This window comes from Triturus cristatus, chromosome 9 (genome assembly GCF_964204655.1).
Source record: "Triturus cristatus chromosome 9, aTriCri1.1, whole genome shotgun sequence".
Taxonomy (NCBI): Eukaryota; Metazoa; Chordata; class Amphibia; order Caudata; family Salamandridae; genus Triturus; species Triturus cristatus.
The window spans coordinates 435,658,581-435,671,081 of NC_140592.1; positions in this window are offsets into that span (position 1 = coordinate 435,658,581).

The following is a 12,501-nucleotide window of genomic DNA, read 5'->3' on the forward strand; positions in this document are numbered from 1 at the left end:
GACAATTCACATTTGTACGTGGATAATCACTTTTAGAGATAAAATTAGATGTTTAAAGTGATTTTCAAGCTTCCAGGGGCCGTAAACACAAGATTTGAGGAATGGGTAAATGTGAATGAAAATGGCCAATTTATGCACTCTGAGGCCTTAAAAAGTTTTTCTCCACCCCAGCAAGTGAATTAAATAACATTTGTAGGCCTTTATTGTTCAATCAAAAACGCCCGAGTTTTTGATGAAAGAGATAACCACCCCCCCTTACGACATGCTTCAGAAACTAAAAAAATGGTCCGTTTTCAAATGTGGCCTCTTTGAACTACAATTCACAATTGTACGTGGAAAATCACTTTTAAAGATAAAATGAGATGTTTAAAGTGATTTTCATGCTTCCAGGGGCCTTAAACACGAGATTTGAGGAATGGGTAAAAGTGAATGAAAATGGCCAATTTACTCACTCTGCGGCCTTAAAAAGTGTTTCTCCTCCACAGGAAGTGAATAAAATACCATTTGGAGGCATTTATAGTTCAATCAAAAACGCCTGTTTTTTAGCGAAAGAGATAACCACCCCCCCTTACGACATGCTTCAGAAATGAAAAAAATGGTCCGTTTTTAAATGTTGCGTCTTTGAACGACAATTCACATTTGTACGTGGAAAATCACGTTTAAAGATAAAATGAGATGTTTAAAGTGATTTTCATGCTTCCAGGGGCCTTAAACACGAGATTTGAGGAATGGGTAAAAGTGAATGAAAATGGCCAATTTACTCACTCTGCGGCCTTAAAAAGTGTTTCTCCTCCACGGGAAGTGAATTAAATAACATTTGTAGGCCTTTATTGTTAAAGCAAAAACGCCCGATTTTTGACGAAAGAGATAACCACCCCCCCTTACGACATGCTTCAGAAACTAAAAAAATGGTCCGTTTTCAAATGTTGCCTCTTTGAACTACAATTCACATTTGTACGTGGAAAATCACTTTTAGAGATAAAATTAGATGTTTAAAGTGATTTTCAAGCTTCCAGGGGCCCTAAACACAAGATTTGAGAAATGGGTAAAAGTGAATGAAAATGGCCAATTTACTCACTCTGAGGCCTTAAAATGTGTTTCTCCTCCACGGGAAGTGAATAAAATAACATTTGGAGGCCTTTATTGTTCAATCAAAAACGCCAGTTTTTTGGTGAAAGAGTTAACCACCCCCCCTTACGACATGCTTCAGAAACGAAAAAAATGGTTCATTTTCAAATGTTGCGTCTTTGAACTACAATTCAGATTTGTACGTGGATAATCACTTTTAGAGATAAAATTAGATGTTTAAAGTGATTTTCAAGCTTCCAGGGGCCGTAAACACAAGATTTGAGGAATGGGTAAATGTGAATGAAAATGGCCAATTTATGCACTCTGAGGCCTTAAAAAGTTTTTCTCCACCCCAGCAAGTGAATTAAATAACATTTGTAGGCCTTTATTGTTCAATCAAAAACGCCCGAGTTTTTGATGAAAGAGATAACCACCCCCCCTTACGACATGCTTCAGAAACTAAAAAAATGGTCCATTTTCAAATGTTGCCTCTTTGAACTACAATTCACATTTGTACGTGGAAAATCACTTTTAAAGATAAAATGAGATGTTTAAAGTGATTTTCATGCTTCCAGGGGCCTTAAACACGAGATTTGAGGAATGGGTAGAAGTGAATGAAAATGGCCAATTTACTCATTCTGAGGCCTTTAAAATTGTTTCTCCTCCACGGGAAGTGAATTAACCCCTTCAGCGCTGCGCGGATTCCCCCGCGGTGCTGAAGGGTTCTAGCGCGGGCGGGGCCATGACGGAACGGTTCCGTCATGAGCACAGCTCAACCGATGCTCATGACGGAACCGTTCCGTCATGAGCATCAAAGGGGTTAAGTAATATTTGTAGGCCTTTATTGTTCAAGCGAAAACTCCTGATTTTTGGCGAAAGAGATAACCACCTCCCCTTACGACATGCTTCAGAAACTAAAAAAATGCTCCGTTTTCAAATGTTGCCTCTTTGAACTACAATTCACAATTGTACGTGGAAAATCACTTTTAAAGATAAAATGAGATGTTTAAAGTGATTTTCATGCTTCCAGGGGCCTTAAACACGAGATTTGAGGAATGGGTAAAAGTGAATGAAAATGGCCAATTTACTCACTCTGCGGCCTTAAAAAGTGTTTCTCCTCCACAGGAAGTGAATAAAATACCATTTGGAGGCATTTATAGTTCATTCAAAAACGCCTGTTTTTTAGTGAAAGAGATAACCACCCCCCCTTACGACATGCTTCAGAAATGAAAAAAATGTCCATTTTCAAATGTTGCGTCTTTGAACGACAATTCACATTTGTACGTGGAAAATCACGTTTAAAGATAAAATGAGATGTTTAAAGTGATTTTCATGCTTCCAGGGGCCTTAAACACGAGATTTGAGGAATGGGTAAAAGTGAATGAAAATGGCCAATTTACTCACTCTGCGGCCTTAAAAAGTGTTTCTCCTCCACGGGAAGTGAATTAAATAACATTTGTAGGCCTTTATTGTTAAAGCAAAAACGCCCGATTTTTGACGAAAGAGATAACCACCCCCCCTTACGACATGCTTCAGAAACTAAAAAAAGGTCCGTTTTCAAATGTTGCCTCTTTGAACTACAATTCACATTTGTACGTGGAAAATCACTTTTAAAGATAAAATGAGATGTTTAAAGTGATTTTCATGCTTCCAGGGGCCTTAAACACGAGATTTGAGGAATGGGTAAAAGTGAATGAAAATGGCCAATTTACTCACTCTGCGGCCTTAAAAAGTGTTTCTCCTCCACGGGAAGTGAATAAAATACCATTTGGAGGCATTTATAGTTCAATCAAAAACGCCTGTTTTTTTGGTGAAAGAGATAACCACCCCCCCCCTTACGACATGCTTCAGAAACGAAAAAAATGGTTCATTTTCAAATGTTGCGTCTTTGAACTACAATTCACATTTGTACGTGGATAATCACTTTTAGAGATAAAATTAGATGTTTAAAGTGATTTTCAAGCTTCCAGGGGCCGTAAACACAAGATTTGAGGAATGGGTAAATGTGAATGAAAATGGCCAATTTATGCACTCTGAGGCCTTAAAAAGTTTTTCTCCACCCCAGCAAGTGAATTAAATAACATTTGTAGGCCTTTATTGTTCAATCAAAAACGCCCGAGTTTTTGATGAAAGAGATAACCACCCCCCCTTACGACATGCTTCAGAAACTTAAAAAATGGTCCGTTTTCAAATGTGGCCTCTTTGAACTACAATTCACAATTGTACGTGGAAAATCACTTTTAAAGATAAAATGAGATGTTTAAAGTGATTTTCATGCTTCCAGGGGCCTTAAACACGAGATTTGAGGAATGGGTAAAAGTGAATGAAAATGGCCAATTTACTCACTCTGCGGCCTTAAAAAGTGTTTCTCCTCCACAGGAAGTGAATAAAATACCATTTGGAGGCATTTATAGTTCAATCAAAAACGCCTGTTTTTTAGCGAAAGAGATAACCACCCCCCCTTACGACATGCTTCAGAAACTAAAAAAATGGTCCGTTTTCAAATGTTGCCTCTTTGAACTACAATTCACATTTGTACGTGGAAAATCACTTTTAAAGATAAAATGAGATATTTAAAGTGATTTTCATGCTTCCAGGGGCCTTAAACACAAGATTTGAGGAATGGGTAAAAGTGAATGAAAATGGCCAATTTACTCATTCTGAGGCCTTTAAAAGTGTTTCTCCTCCACGGGAAGTGAATTAAGTAATATTTGTAGGCCTTTATTGTTCAAGCGAAAACTCCTGATTTTTGGCGGAAGAGATAACCACCCCCCCTTACGACATGCTTCAGAAACTAAAAAAATTGTCCGTTTTCAAATGTTGCCTCTTTGAACTACAATTCACAATTGTACGTGGAAAATCACTTTTAAAGATAAAATGAGATGTTTAAAGTGATTTTCATGCTTCCAGGGGCCTTAAACACGAGATTTGAGGAATGGGTAAAAGTGAATGAAAATGGCCAATTTACTCATTCTGAGGCCTTAAAAAGTGTTTCTCCTCCACGGGAAGTGAATTAAGTAATATTTGGAGGCCTTTATTGTTCAAGCGAAAACTCCTGATTTTTGGCGAAAGAGATAACCACCCCCCCTTACGACATGCTTCAGAAACTAAAAAAATGGTCCGTTTTCAAATGTTGCCTCTTTGAACTACAATTCACATTTGTACGTGGAAAATCACTTTTAAAGATAAAATGAGATGTTTAAAGTGATTTTCATGCTTCCAGGGGCCTTAAACACGAGATTTGAGGAATGGGTAAAAGTGAATGAAAATGGCCAATTTACTCACTCTGCGGCCTTAAAAAGTGTTTCTCCTCCATGGGAAGTGAATAAAATACCATTTGGAGGCATTTATAGTTCAATCAAAAACGCCTGTTTTTTGGTGAAAGAGATAACCACCCCCCCTTACGACATGCTTCAGAAACGAAAAAAATGGTCCATTTTCAAATGTTGCGTCTTTGAACGACAATTCCCATTTGTACGTGGATAATCACTTTTAGAGATAAAATTAGATGTTTAAAGTGATTTTCAAGCTTCCAGGGGCCCTAAACACAAGATTTGAGAAATGGGTAAAAGTGAATGAAAATGGCCAATTTACTCACTCTGAGGCCTTAAAAAGTGTTTCTCCTCCACGGGAAGTGAATAAAATAACATTTGGAGGCCTTTATTGTTCAATCAAAAACACCAGTTTTTTGGTGAAAGAGATAACCACCCCCCCTTACGACATGCTTCAGAAACTAAAAAAATGGTCCGTTTTCAAATGTTGCCTCTTTGAACTACAATTCACATTTGTACGTGGAAAATCACTTTTAAAGATAAAATGAGATATTTAAAGTGATTTTCATGCTTCCAGGGGCCTTAAACACAAGATTTGAGGAATGGGTAAAAGTGAATGAAAATGGCCAATTTACTCATTCTGAGGCCTTTAAAAGTGTTTCTCCTCCACGGGAAGTGAATTAAGTAATATTTGTAGGCCTTTATTGTTCAAGCGAAAACTCCTGATTTTTGGCGGAAGAGATAACCACCCCCCCCTTACGACATGCTTCAGAAACTAAAAAAATGGTCCGTTTTCAAATGTTGCCTCTTTGAACTACAATTCACAATTGTACGTGGAAAATCACTTTTAAAGATAAAATGAGATGTTTAAAGTGATTTTCATGCTTCCAGGGGCCTTAAACACGAGATTTGAGGAATGGGTAAAAGTGAATGAAAATGGCCAATTTACTCATTCTGAGGCCTTAAAAAGTGTTTCTCCTCCACGGGAAGTGAATTAAGTAATATTTGTAGGCCTTTATTGTTCAAGCGAAAACTCCTGATTTTTGGCGAAAGAGATAACCACCCCCCCTTACGACATGCTTCAGAAACTAAAAAAATGGTCCGCTTTCAAATGTTGCCTCTTTGAACTACAATTCACAATTGTACGTGGAAAATCACTTTTAAAGATAAAATGAGATGTTTAAAGTGATTTTCATGCTTCCAGGGGCCTTAAACACGAGATTTGAGGAATGGGTAAAAGTGAATGAAAATGGCCAATTTACTCACTCTGCGGCCTTAAAATGTGTTTCTCCTCCACGGGAAGTGAATAAAATAACATTTGGAGGCCTTTATTGTTTAATCAAAAACACCAGTTTTTTGGTGAAAGAGTTAACCACCCCCCCTTACGACATGCTTCAGAAACGAAAAAAATGGTTCATTTTCAAATGTTGCGTCTTTGAACGACAATTCACATTTGTACGTGGATAATCACTTTTAGAGATTAAAATTAGATGTTTAAAGTGATTTTCAAGCTTCTAGGGGCCCTAAACACAAGATTTGAGAAATGGGTAAAAGTGAATGAAAATGGCCAATTTACTCACTCTGAGGCTTTAAAAGGTATTTCTCCTCCACGGGAAGAGAATAAAATACCATTTGGAGGCCTTTATTGTTCAATCAAAAACACCAGTTTTTTGGTGAAAGAGATAACCACCCCCCCTTACGACATGCTTCAGAAACGAAAAAAATGGTTCATTTTCAAATGTTGCGTCTTTGAACGACAATTCACATTTGTACGTGGATAATCACTTTTAGAGATAAAATTAGATGTTTAAAGTGATTTTCAAGCTTCCAGGGGCCGTAAACACAAGATTTGAGGAATGGGTAAATGTGAATGAAAATGGCCAATTTATGCACTCTGAGGCCTTAAAAAGTTTTTCTCCACCCCAGCAAGTGAATTAAATAACATTTGTAGGCCTTTATTGTTCAATCAAAAACGCCCGAGTTTTTGATGAAAGAGATAACCACCCCCCCTTACGACATGCTTCAGAAACTAAAAAAATGGTCCGTTTTCAAATGTGGCCTCTTTGAACTACAATTCACAATTGTACGTGGAAAATCACTTTTAAAGATAAAATGAGATGTTTAAAGTGATTTTCATGCTTCCAGGGGCCTTAAACACGAGATTTGAGGAATGGGTAAAAGTGAATGAAAATGGCCAATTTACTCACTCTGCGGCCTTAAAAAGTGTTTCTCCTCCACAGGAAGTGAATAAAATACCATTTGGAGGCATTTATAGTTCAATCAAAAACGCCTGTTTTTTAGCGAAAGAGATAACCACCCCCCCTTACGACATGCTTCAGAAACTAAAACAATGGTCCGTTTTCAAAAGTTGCCTCTTTGAACTACAATTCACATTTGTACGTGGAAAATCACTTTTAAAGATAAAATGAGATGTTTAAAGTGATTTTCATACTTCCAGGGGCCTTAAACACAAGATTTGAGGAATGGGTAAAAGTGAATGAAAATGGCCAATTTACTCATTCTGAGGCCTTAAAAAGTGTTTCTCCTCAACGGGAAGTGAATTAAGTAATATTTGTAGGCCTTTATTGTTCAAGCGAAAACGCCCGATTTTTGACGAAAGAGATAACCACCCCCCCTTACGACATGCTTCAAAAACTAAAAAAATGGTCCGTTTTCAAATGTTGCCTCTTTGAACTACAATTCACATTTGTACGTGGAAAATCACTTTTAAAGATAAAATGAGATGTTTAAAGTGATTTTCATGCTTCCAGGGGCCTTAAACACGAGATTTGAGGAATGGGTAAAAGTGAATGAAAATGGCCAATTTACTCACTCTGCGGCCTTAAAAAGTGTTTCTCCTCCACGGGAAGTGAATAAAATACCATTTGGAGGCATTTATAGTTCAATCAAAAACGCCTGTTTTTTTGGTGAAAGAGATAACCACCCCCCCCCCTTACGACATGCTTCAGAAATGAAAAAAATGGTCCATTTTCAAATGTTGCGTCTTTGAACGACAATTCACATTTGTACGTGGAAAATCACGTTTAAAGATAAAATGAGATGTTTAAAGTGATTTTCATGCTTCCAGGGGCCTTAAACACGAGATTTGAGGAATGGGTAAAAGTGAATGAAAATGGCCAATTTACTCACTCTGCGGCCTTAAAAAGTGTTTCTCCTTCACGGGAAGTGAATAAAATACCATTTGGAGGCAGTTATAGTTCAATCAAAAACGCCTGTTTTTTGGTGAAAGAGATAACCACCCCCCCTTAAGACATGCTTCAGAAACGAAAAAAATGGTCCATTTTCAAATGTTGCATCTTTGAACTACAATTCACATTTGTACGTGGATAATCACTTTTAGAGATAAAATTAGATGTTTAAAGTGATTTTCAAGCTTCCAGGGGCCCTAAACACAAGATTTGAGAAATGGGTAAAAGTGAATGAAAATGGCCAATTTACTCACTCTGAGGCCTTAAAAAGTGTTTCTCCTCCACGGGAAGTGAATAAAATAACATTTGGAGGCCTTTATTGTTCAATCAAAAACACCAGTTTTTTGGTGAAAGAGATAACCACCCCCCCTTACGACATGCTTCAGAAATGAAAAAAATGTCCATTTTCAAATGTTGCGTCTTTGAACGACAATTCACATTTGTACGTGGAAAATCACGTTTAAAGATAAAATGAGATGTTTAAAGTGATTTTCATGCTTCCAGGGGCCTTAAACACGAGATTTGAGGAATGGGTAAAAGTGAATGAAAATGGCCAATTTACTCACTCTGCGGCCTTAAAAAGTGTTTCTCCTCCACGGGAAGTGAATTAAATAACATTTGTAGGCCTTTATTGTTAAAGCAAAAACGCCCGATTTTTGACGAAAGAGATAACCACCCCCCCTTACGACATGCTTCAGAAACTAAAAAAATGGTCCGTTTTCAAATGTTGCCTCTTTGAACTACAATTCACATTTGTACGTGGAAAATCACTTTTAGAGATAAAATTAGATGTTTAAAGTGATTTTCAAGCTTCCAGGGGCCCTAAACACAAGATTTGAGAAATGGGTAAAAGTGAATGAAAATGGCCAATTTACTCACTCTGAGGCCTTAAAATGTGTTTCTCCTCCACGGGAAGTGAATAAAATAACATTTGGAGGCCTTTATTGTTCAATCAAAAACGCCAGTTTTTTGGTGAAAGAGTTAACCACCCCCCCTTACGACATGCTTCAGAAACGAAAAAAATGGTTCATTTTCAAATGTTGCGTCTTTGAACTACAATTCAGATTTGTACGTGGATAATCACTTTTAGAATTAAAATTAGATGTTTAAAGTGATTTTCAAGCTTCCAGGGGCCGTAAACACAAGATTTGAGGAATGGGTAAATGTGAATGAAAATGGCCAATTTATGCACTCTGAGGCCTTAAAAAGTTTTTCTCCACCCCAGCAAGTGAATTAAATAACATTTGTAGGCCTTTATTGTTCAATCAAAAACGCCCGAGTTTTTGATGAAAGAGATAACCACCCCCCCTTACGACATGCTTCAGAAACTAAAAAAATGGTCCATTTTCAAATGTTGCCTCTTTGAACTACAATTCACATTTGTACGTGGAAAATCACTTTTAAAGATAAAATGAGATGTTTAAAGTGATTTTCATGCTTCCAGGGGCCTTAAACACGAGATTTGAGGAATGGGTAGAAGTGAATGAAAATGGCCAATTTACTCATTCTGAGGCCTTTAAAATTGTTTCTCCTCCACGGGAAGTGAATTAACCCCTTCAGCGCTGCGCGGATTCCCCCGCGGTGCTGAAGGGTTCTAGCGCGGGCGGGGCCATGACGGAACGGTTCCGTCATGAGCACAGCTCAACCGATGCTCATGACGGAACCGTTCCGTCATGAGCATCAAAGGGGTTAAGTAATATTTGTAGGCCTTTATTGTTCAAGCGAAAACTCCTGATTTTTGGCGAAAGAGATAACCACCTCCCCTTACGACATGCTTCAGAAACTAAAAAAATGCTCCGTTTTCAAATGTTGCCTCTTTGAACAACAATTCACAATTGTACGTGGAAAATCACTTTTAAAGATAAAATGAGATGTTTAAAGTTATTTTCATGCTTCCAGGGGCCTTAAACACGAGATTTGAGGAATGGGTAAAAGTGAATGAAAATGGCCAATTTACTCACTCTGCGGCCTTAAAAAGTGTTTCTCCTCCACGGGAAGTGAATAAAATAACATTTGGAGGCCTTTATTGTTCAATCAAAAACACCAGTTTTTTTGTGAAAGAGATAACCACCCCCCCTTACGACATGCTTCAGAAACTAAAAAAATGGTCCGTTTTCAAATGTTGCCTCTTTGAACTACAATTCACATTTGTACGTGGAAAATCACTTTTAAAGATAAAATGAGATATTTAAAGTGATTTTCATGCTTCCAGGGGCCTTAAACACAAGATTTGAGGAATGGGTAAAAGTGAATGAAAATGGCCAATTTACTCATTCTGAGGCCTTTAAAAGTGTTTCTCCTCCACGGGAAGTGAATTAAGTAATATTTGTAGGCCTTTATTGTTCAAGCGAAAACTCCTAATTTTTGGCGGAAGAGATAACCACCCCCCCTTACGACATGCTTCAGAAACTAAAAAAATGGTCCGTTTTCAAATGTTGCCTCTTTGAACTACAATTCACAATTTTACGTGGAAAATCACTTTTAAAGATAAAATGAGATGTTTAAAGTGATTTTCATGCTTCCAGGGGCCTTAAACACGAGATTTGAGGAATGGGTAAAAGTGAATGAAAATGGCCAATTTACTCATTCTGAGGCCTTAAAAAGTGTTTCTCCTCCACGGGAAGTGAATTAAGTAATATTTGTAGGCCTTTATTGTTCAAGCGAAAACTCCTGATTTTTGGCGAAAGAGATAACCACCCCCCCTTACGACATGCTTCAGAAACTAAAAAAATGGTCCGTTTTCAAATGTTGCCTCTTTGAACTACAATTCACAATTGTACGTGGAAAATCACTTTTAAAGATAAAATGAGATGTTTAAAGTGATTTTCATGCTTCCAGGGGCCTTAAACACGAGATTTGAGGAATGGGTAAAAGTGAATGAAAATGGCCAATTTACTCACTCTGCGGCCTTAAAATGTGTTTCTCCTCCACGGGAAGTGAATAAAATAACATTTGGAGGCCTTTATTGTTCAATCAAAAACACCAGTTTTTTGGTGAAAGAGTTAACCACCCCCCCTTATGACATGCTTCAGAAACAAAAAAAATGGTTCATTTTCAAATGTTGCGTCTTTGAACGACAATTCACAGTTGTACGTGGATAATCACTTTTAGAGATTAAAATTAGATGTTTAAAGTGATTTTCAAGCTTCCAGGGGCCCTAAACACAAGATTTGAGAAATGGGTAAAAGTGAATGAAAATGGCCAATGTACTCACTCTGAGGCTTTAAAAGGTATTTCTCCTCCACGGGAAGAGAATAAAATACCATTTGGAGGCCTTTATTGTTCAATCAAAAACACCAGTTTTTTGGTGAAAGAGATAACCACCCCCCCTTACGACATGCTTCAGAAACGAAAAAAATGGTTCATTTTCAAATGTTGCGTCTTTGAACTACAATTCACATTTGTACGTGGATAATCACTTTTAGAGATAAAATTAGATGTTTAAAGTGATTTTCAAGCTTCCAGGGGCCGTAAACACAAGATTTGAGGAATGGGTAAATGTGAATGAAAATGGCCAATTTATGCACTCTGAGGCCTTAAAAAGTTTTTCTCCACCCCAGCAAGTGAATTAAATAACATTTGTAGGCCTTTATTGTTCAATCAAAAACGCCCGAGTTTTTGATGAAAGAGATAACCACCCCCCCTTACGACATGCTTCAGAAACTAAAAAAATGGTCCGTTTTCAAATGTGGCCTCTTTGAACTACAATTCACAATTGTACGTGGAAAATCACTTTTAAAGATAAAATGAGATGTTTAAAGTGATTTTCATGCTTCCAGGGGCCTTAAACACGAGATTTGAGGAATGGGTAAAAGTGAATGAAAATGGCCAATTTACTCACTCTGCGGCCTTAAAAAGTGTTTCTCCTCCACAGGAAGTGAATAAAATACCATTTGGAGGCATTTATAGTTCAATCAAAAACGCCTGTTTTTTAGCGAAAGAGATAACCACCCCCCCTTACGACATGCTTCAGAAATGAAAAAAATGGTCCGTTTTTAAATGTTGCGTCTTTGAACGACAATTCACATTTGTACGTGGAAAATCACGTTTAAAGATAAAATGAGATGTTTAAAGTGATTTTCATGCTTCCAGGGGCCTTAAACACGAGATTTGAGGAATGGGTAAAAGTGAATGAAAATGGCCAATTTACTCACTCTGCGGCCTTAAAAAGTGTTTCTCCTCCACGGGAAGTGAATTAAATAACATTTGTAGGCCTTTATTGTTAAAGCAAAAACGCCCGATTTTTGACGAAAGAGATAACCACCCCCCCTTACGACATGCTTCAGAAACTAAAAAAATGGTCCGTTTTCAAATGTTGCCTCTTTGAACTACAATTCACATTTGTACGTGGAAAATCACTTTTAGAGATAAAATTAGATGTTTAAAGTGATTTTCAAGCTTCCAGGGGCCCTAAACACAAGATTTGAGAAATGGGTAAAAGTGAATGAAAATGGCCAATTTACTCACTCTGAGGCCTTAAAATGTGTTTCTCCTCCACGGGAAGTGAATAAAATAACATTTGGAGGCCTTTATTGTTCAATCAAAAACGCCAGTTTTTTGGTGAAAGAGTTAACCACCCCCCCTTACGACATGCTTCAGAAACGAAAAAAATGGTTCATTTTCAAATGTTGCGTCTTTGAACTACAATTCAGATTTGTACGTGGATAATCACTTTTAGAGATAAAATTAGATGTTTAAAGTGATTTTCAAGCTTCCAGGGGCCGTAAACACAAGATTTGAGGAATGGGTAAATGTGAATGAAAATGGCCAATTTATGCACTCTGAGGCCTTAAAAAGTTTTTCTCCACCCCAGCAAGTGAATTAAATAACATTTGTAGGCCTTTATTGTTCAATCAAAAACGCCCGAGTTTTTGATGAAAGAGATAACCACCCCCCCTTACGACATGCTTCAGAAACTAAAAAAATGGTCCATTTTCAAATGTTGCCTCTTT